At 39.0% G+C, this 7,292-nt stretch overlaps 1 non-coding gene across 1 annotated transcript; it reads left to right on the top strand.

Moving 5' to 3' along the window:
• Nucleotides 1–5,662: 5,662 nt before the first annotated feature.
• Nucleotides 5,663–5,766, top strand: LOC148545347 (small nucleolar RNA R71). The gene has a single exon (XR_015901811.1). It is a non-coding gene; the product is annotated as a small nucleolar RNA R71 (small nucleolar RNA).
• Nucleotides 5,767–7,292: the final 1,526 nt, after the last annotated feature.

Raw genomic sequence — 7,292 nt, 5'->3', positions numbered from 1 at the left:
TACCTTTAAGTTTTAAAGGCACTTTTTTGTCGCATATAAAACCAGATGCACTCCGCCATTTTGACCAACCTGCTTGGATCCTATGATTTACATCATGTTCAATCTCTCCATTATCCTGTATGATGCACCGAAGATACTTAAAACTTTTAACTTCTCGTAGGATGTTTTCTCCAATCTTCACCTCTATATTGGGATTTTCCCTTCTCAGACTGAACTTACATTCCATATATTCTGTCTTGCTACGTCTTATGTGCAGACCATACACTTCTAGAGCTTCTCTCCATAACTCCAACTTCTTATTTAGGTCTTCCCTTGACTCTCCCATAAGGACGATATTGATGACAAGCCATCTTAGCCTATTTTAACTAGTCTTTTTCTTTTGTTTTCATTAGAATTATGCACTTTCTTGAACCATAAGTGATGCGCATAAACTAGTTATGCTACGATTTAGGAAATTGCACGATCGGCAAAATTTCTTCCGGCAAGTGCACCGGTTATCGTCAAGTAAAAACTCACAATAGAGTGAGGTCGAATCCCACAAGGATTGGTTGAGTGAGCAATTCGAATTAGAAGTGTGTTCTAGTTGAGCGGAATCAAGATTGAGATGAGAATTGCGGAATGTAAAATTGGCGGGAAAAGTAAATGACAAGAAAATTAAATGGCGGAATCTTAAATTGCATGAATTAAAGAGCAGAAACTAAATTGCTGAAATTAAAAGGGAATGGGGGTGATTGCATGAATTGAGTTGCAGAATGTAAAGAGAAAGTGGAAATCAGAAATGGGGAATTCATTGGGTTTAGGAGATATTGAAATCTCCGAATCAAAACATGCATATCTCTTCCTCAACCAATGCATTCATTGAATTTTGCTTGGCAATCTTATATGATTGGATCCCAATCCCTTGGCTCACCAATTCTCTCTAAAAACAAACAAATTCCCAATCCCTTGGTTTAAATGTTCATAAGAAGAGATGATGCTTGATCACTGATTATACCACACAATTTCATGAACCACAATTTGGTAGGATTACATGTCACAATATCCATCCAAACCCCAATCCAATTCACTGTGAGAAAGCTTCTCTAGCATGAATCTTCCATTCCTTTCCCAAGGTTCCGAAGGATTCCAATTATGGGTAGTTTCTTTCCCAAGACAACTACCCAATGGAATTAGATCGAGAAGCTTTCTAACAAAATTCAAGAGAAAAGATTGAAGAAGAAGGTAAACTATTATTGATTCATTGAATTACAATAGAGCTCCCTAACCCAATGAAAGGGGGTTTAGTGAGTCATAGCTCTGAATTCAATTACAAAGAAAATGAAAACTAGCTCAAAGTGAAAGTGAAGGTAAAAGTCCCCATCAGGGGCTGGATTCCCCTTCAATCCCCCTCTTTCAAATGCAGAAACTAAGGCCTTTAAATAGGCTCCCTAAATTACAAAATGAAAATGAAATTCAAAGGAAATTACAATCAAATGAAAATAAACTATTCTAGATGATTCTTGTGGCCTTGATTTGGTGTTGTTGATGGGCCTTGCTTGCTTGAAGGGCTGAGTGACATAATTGATCCAAAAAGGATAATGATCCATTAAACTACACTCAAATGTTGCACCCCCTTTCTTGAGTCGTCACTTTGTTCTCTTGTCAACCTTGCCAATTTGATGCCAAATATAGACTATTATACCTCGTTGGAAAGCTATGGATGTCAGCTTTCTAACGCAACTGGAAGCACATCAATTGGATCTCTACAACTCGAGTTATACTCCATGGAAGGTGAAGAGGTCAGCTGGCCTGATTGCATGTTGGTACTATGCTCTTCTATGCACATTACGGGGCTGTTTTCTCCCTCAATTTTTAGTATCCACCATGCATGCCATATATGCTTGGAAAGCTCTAGATGTCTTCTTTCCAATGCATTTTGAATCACCTCATTTGGAGTTTTGTAGCTCAAGTTATTTATGTTTGAAGAAGGCATGGTCAAGCTGTTCCATATAACACGTTTAAGCTTCAGTTTAAGGTTAAACTGAAGCTTAAACGTGGAAATGGAAGAGGTAGCCCTGGAGGTCGAACACGTTTAACCTCCAGTTTGAGGTCAAACTGGAGGTTAAACGTGGAAGCTTAGAATGGTAGCCCTGGAGGTGTCGAACACGTTTAACCTCCAGTTTGAGGTCAAACTGGAGGTTAAACGTGGAAATGGAGAAAGCAACCCTGGAGGAAAGTTCTTGGTCGAACACGTTTAAGCTCCAGTTTGAGGTCAAACTGGAGCTTAAACGTGGAATGGCTCCCTGGTACTCTTCCTGGTTCTGGCATTTAACCTCCAGTTTGAGGTCAAACTGGAGGTTAAACGTGGAACTCCTCCCTGGGTGGCATACTCATTCTGGCGTTTAACCTCCAGTTTGAGGTCAAACTGGAGGTTAAACTTCAATTCCAGCATTTCTTATCCTTCATGATTTTTGGCGTTTAAGCTCCAGTTTAGGCTTAAACTGGAACTTAAACTCCACATGTGATATTCAAGCTTCCTTTATTGATTTTGTTGCTTCCTTGCCTAGCCTCTTCTTCCCTGAAATCATCCAAACAGTTGCATCAAAGTCTTGCTAAAATTCATGAGAATTCTTCCATTCATAGCATTCAAGGAATATAACTAAAAACTCATGGAATTTGCACAAAAATCTTCATGTTTGAATGATTTAAGACAAGCATGACTATTTGGCCCAAATGATTACTTAAGGCTCAAGAAAATGCATAAAACAACTAAAAATAACATAAAAAATGCTAGTGAAACTAGCCTAAGATGCCTTGGCATCATAACACCAAACTTAATACTTGCTTGTCCCTAAGCAAGTTCTGAATTATTGAGAAGAAAGAATGAAACAGAAAGTAAATTCATTAGCCATATCAGTAAGTAATTGACATTGATTAATGGGGTGTTCATGCAGAAAGTTGTTGCAGCATCACTTTATTGTTTCTTAGGTAAGAATGTCACTTTTTATGTTTCCACTAAAACACTGCTATGGCCTCTTGTTATTCACATATCCTTGGCAAGTTTCTTTTCTTTGTTTTTCTTTTTCTTTGAGCTTATTTGCTCCTTGTTGCTCAGTGTCATGTGTTGCACAAGCCTTTGGCATTTTCTTTTTCTTATCAGTGCACTACACATATCCACTACAGGCATTTTAGTTCACATTTTTTCTTGAGACATTGGTGCCCAGCACCTCTTTGTGTGACTAAATGTTTTGTATTTAGGTTGCTCTTGATAATGGACTTTTGGTTGATAATCCCGGGTTAGTTAACCCAAGTTACCAACTGTTGAAACACTCCTCAGAACCTATTCATCCAAGCATATCCTTAATACATAAACACCACAGGCATTTGTCTCAGAAGTTCAAACCATTGGTGCCTATCTTATTTTCTCAATTTTTTTGCTTTTTGGTTGCCCTTTTTCAGTGGCTTTTTCTTCTTCTTTTTCTTTCTTTTTCATGGCCAAAGACATTTATTCATCAAGATCCATAGACAGCATCCTAATTTCCACTAAAAGTGACAATTCTAACTTTATTTCTTAGTGAGCTGACTATTCAATCAAACATGCATACCACCACTTAATCTTATTTGATTTCTTACCAAATGGAATTGAGTTACTTTTGTTCAAATATTTCTTTTATTTTATGGAAACAGAACAAGCATGGCAAGCATACATTTAAGCAAGTGAAGTTTATCCAGACACTTAGACTATCACTTATTTGGAAATTAAACAAACAGACAAACAAAAACTGCAATGACTCAAACTTAAAGCAGGGGTGCATGCAAACTTCCAATATCAGCAATTCAAAGTACAAGCAATTAAGTGACAATACAACCTTTTAGCATCTTCTTTGTTGTTCATCATCCTTCCTAGCCTTGGTGTTCTCTTTGATGATGATGTATATTCCTTCCATGAGATTGATTGTCTTCCTGCAAAGCTATTAGAAGTTGCTTGTTCCCCAAGCACTTTGAGAATTGGTTAGCATGCATGTATGTTTGTAGGCCTCTGAACTTAGATTGGTGTGTGAACACCAAACTTAGTTCCTTGCCATATGCAGCAATTTGGATCATATGCAGAAAACCTCATGTGCTTTTATTAAGAAAATAACTATGAACTAGAAAAAGAAACTATGAACTAGAAATTAAACTATTGTTTAAGTAGTTTCCCTGATTGGTTGGAGCTAGTGACTAGTCATGCTGAGGTAGAAATGTGCTTTTAATGAAGTTTTTGGTGGAACACCAAACTTAGAATCTCACATTCACCCTTGAATTATTTTGGTGTGCAACACCAAACTTAGCTCCTTGCAATACAGATAAATCTACTTAACTCTTTTATTGAAATAACTAGAAAAGAAAAACTACCTTTGGTTGGGTTGCCTCCCAACAAGCGCTTCTTTAACGTCATTAGCTTGACATGCTGTTCCTGACTTTCTTCCTCTTCTTCCAGTTTGTTAAGAGGAATGACTTCAAGTGGATAAAGGAGCTAGTTAGTGCCCCTTGTTGTGAATGCTTCTTTCCAGCAAGCTTTCCCTTGTGATTGGCTTGAGTGAACTTGCTTGTTGGCTCAGGAGTTGGATTGTTCTTCGACCTTCTCTTCTTCATGGATATGATCCTTTGTTTCTCGGTCACAATCCTCATTTTGGTGCTTGTTTCTACTGCCTTCACATCCTTGATCTCAGAACTTGGTTGTTGTTGGACAGTTGGAGTATCCTGTTCATCAAAAGCTTCCTGAATTTGTGGTTCAATGAACCCTTCCTCTTTGCAACTCTCTGTGTCATTGGAGTGTGATCTCCCTTGATTGACTTTCTCCCTTTCTTGTTCTTCTGATTCCTCCCTTGGGTTTGCCATGGTATCACTAGAAGAATTGTGGGTAGGGATTTGCTTTGATAGATATCCAATTTGTGCTTCTAGCTTTTGAATGGCAGCACCATGATTTTGTAAGTTGGATATCAATTCTTCCTTAAAGCCTTTCAAATCTGCCACATCTCTGCCCATAGTTGCAAGCATTCCTTCTATCCTGTTTAATTGATCTTGAAATTGTTGGTTCGGATTAGGTTGGGTATGTTGATTATTTTGGCCATGATATGGTGGTTGGGAGTAGGTGCTTTGTGTGGCTTGGTATGATCTTTGGTTGGAGTTTTGGTATGTGGAATTGTTTTGTTGGTTGTGGTTGTAAGGCTTGTGGTTTTGTGGTTGGGTTTGTTGGTTTCCCCACCCAAAGTTTGGGTGGTTTCTCCAGCCTGGGTTGTAAGTGTTGGAATGTGGATCATATGATTGCCTTTGTTGGTTTCCCACATAGTTAACCTCATCCCAATCACCTCCTTCAATGCCTACCTCCTCTTGATCTTGTGTGTGTATTGCAGCCACTTGCTTTGTTTCTATTTGCCTGGTAAGCTCTGCTAGTTGCTTGGCAAACACCTTGTTTTGGGCTAGAATTGTATCAACATGGTTCAGCTCCATGACTCCCTTAGTGTTGTGCCTTTCTGATGCATAGTAGTACTCATTCTCAGCCACTGTCTCGATCACTTCAATGGCTTCTTCCACAGTCTTTTTCCTGTTCAATGAACCTCCTGATGAATGGTCTACAGCCTTTCTTGATTCATAAGAGAGCCCATCATAGAAGATGTGCAGTTGCACCCAATCATGGAACATGTTTGGTGGGCATTTCCTTGTCAAGTCCTTGAATCTCTCCCATGCCTCGTAGAGAGTTTCACCATCTTGTTGTCTAAAAGTCTGAACCTCAGATCGAAGCCTATTGACCTTTTGTGGAGGGTAGAAACGTGCCAGAAACTTGCTTTCCACCTCATCCCATGTTGTTAGACTCCCCCTTGGGAATGATTCCAGCCACTTAGCTGCTTTGTCCCTAAGTGAAAATGGGAACAAAAGCAGTTTATAGGCATCTTCCTGGACTCCATTGGACTTCACAGTGTCACAAATTCTCAGGAATTTTGTGAGATGTTGGTTTGGGTCTTCATTAGCACTTCCTCCAAAGGAACAATGATTTTCCACAAGTGATATTAGCTGTGGCTTGAGCTCAAAATTGTTGGCCTGAATGGGTGGTTTCTGGATGCTACTACCACAATTCCCAGAGGTTGGGTTTATGTATGAACTAAGAACCCTCCTCTCAGGGATGGCATCGTTTCCATCAGCTCTCTCATGGTTGTGAGCTTCTCTATCCATGTTGAGATCTAAAGCTTCCTCAAAATTGTCCTCAGATTCTCCTTCAGATTCCTCTTCTCCCACTACTCTCTTCCCTCTTGCTTCCCTTCTAAGTCTATGAAGGGTCCTCTCTGGTTCGGTATATGGAGGAGTTGATGTCTCTCCTCTCCTACCTGTCATACAAGAACACAGCTCAAACACAACAAGTGAAATACTCTTGGTTAATGGAAGAGTATGGTTAGCTCAATTGAGGAATTAATTCAAATAGTTAGTGAGTCAGTGAGTTAGTTGCATGAATTTAAAGGCATAAAGAAGGAAAGCATGTAACCAAGTGCAGAAATTAAAATTCAACAAGTATCTTGAACAGAATTAACAAAGCAAGAGAAAATTGCTCAATCTAGTTAGCTTCCAATTTGAGAATTGTCAATCGAAAACCAATCCCCGGCAACGGCGCCATAAACTTGATGCGCATAAACTAGTTATGCTACGATTTAGGAAATTGCACGATCGGCAAAATTCCTTCCGGCAAGTGCACCGGTTATCGTCAAGTAAAAACTCACAATAGAGTGAGGTCGAATCCCACAAGGATTGGTTGAGTGAGCAATTCGAATTAGAAGTGTGTTCTAGTTGAGCGGAATCAAGATTGAGATGAGAATTGCGGAATGTAAAATTGGCGGGAAAAGTAAATGACAAGAAAATTAAATGGCGGAATCTTAAATTGCATGAATTAAAGAGCAGAAACTAAATTGCTGAAATTAAAAGGGAATGGGGGTGATTGCATGAATTGAGTTGCAGAATGTAAAGAGAAAGTGGAAATCAGAAATGGGGAATTCATTGGGTTTAGGAGATATTGAAATCTCCGAATCAAAACATGCATATCTCTTCCTCAACCAATGCATTCATTGAATTTTGCTTGGCAATCTTATATGATTGGATCCCAATCCCTTGGCTCACCAATTCTCTCTAAAAACAAACAAATTCCCAATCCCTTGGTTTAAATGTTCATAAGAAGAGATGATGCTTGATCACTGATTATACCACACAATTTCATGAACCACAATTTGGTAGGATTACATGTCACAATATCCATCCAAACCCCAATCCAATTCACTGTGAGAAAG

Source organism: Arachis ipaensis, chromosome B9 (genome assembly GCF_059453495.1).
Source record: "Arachis ipaensis isolate K30076 ecotype BB chromosome B9, ASM5945349v1, whole genome shotgun sequence".
In the NCBI taxonomy this organism is placed as follows: Eukaryota; Viridiplantae; Streptophyta; class Magnoliopsida; order Fabales; family Fabaceae; genus Arachis; species Arachis ipaensis.
The sequence above is the reverse complement of the archived record's forward strand: the minus strand, read 5'-3'. Positions and strand labels throughout refer to the sequence as shown.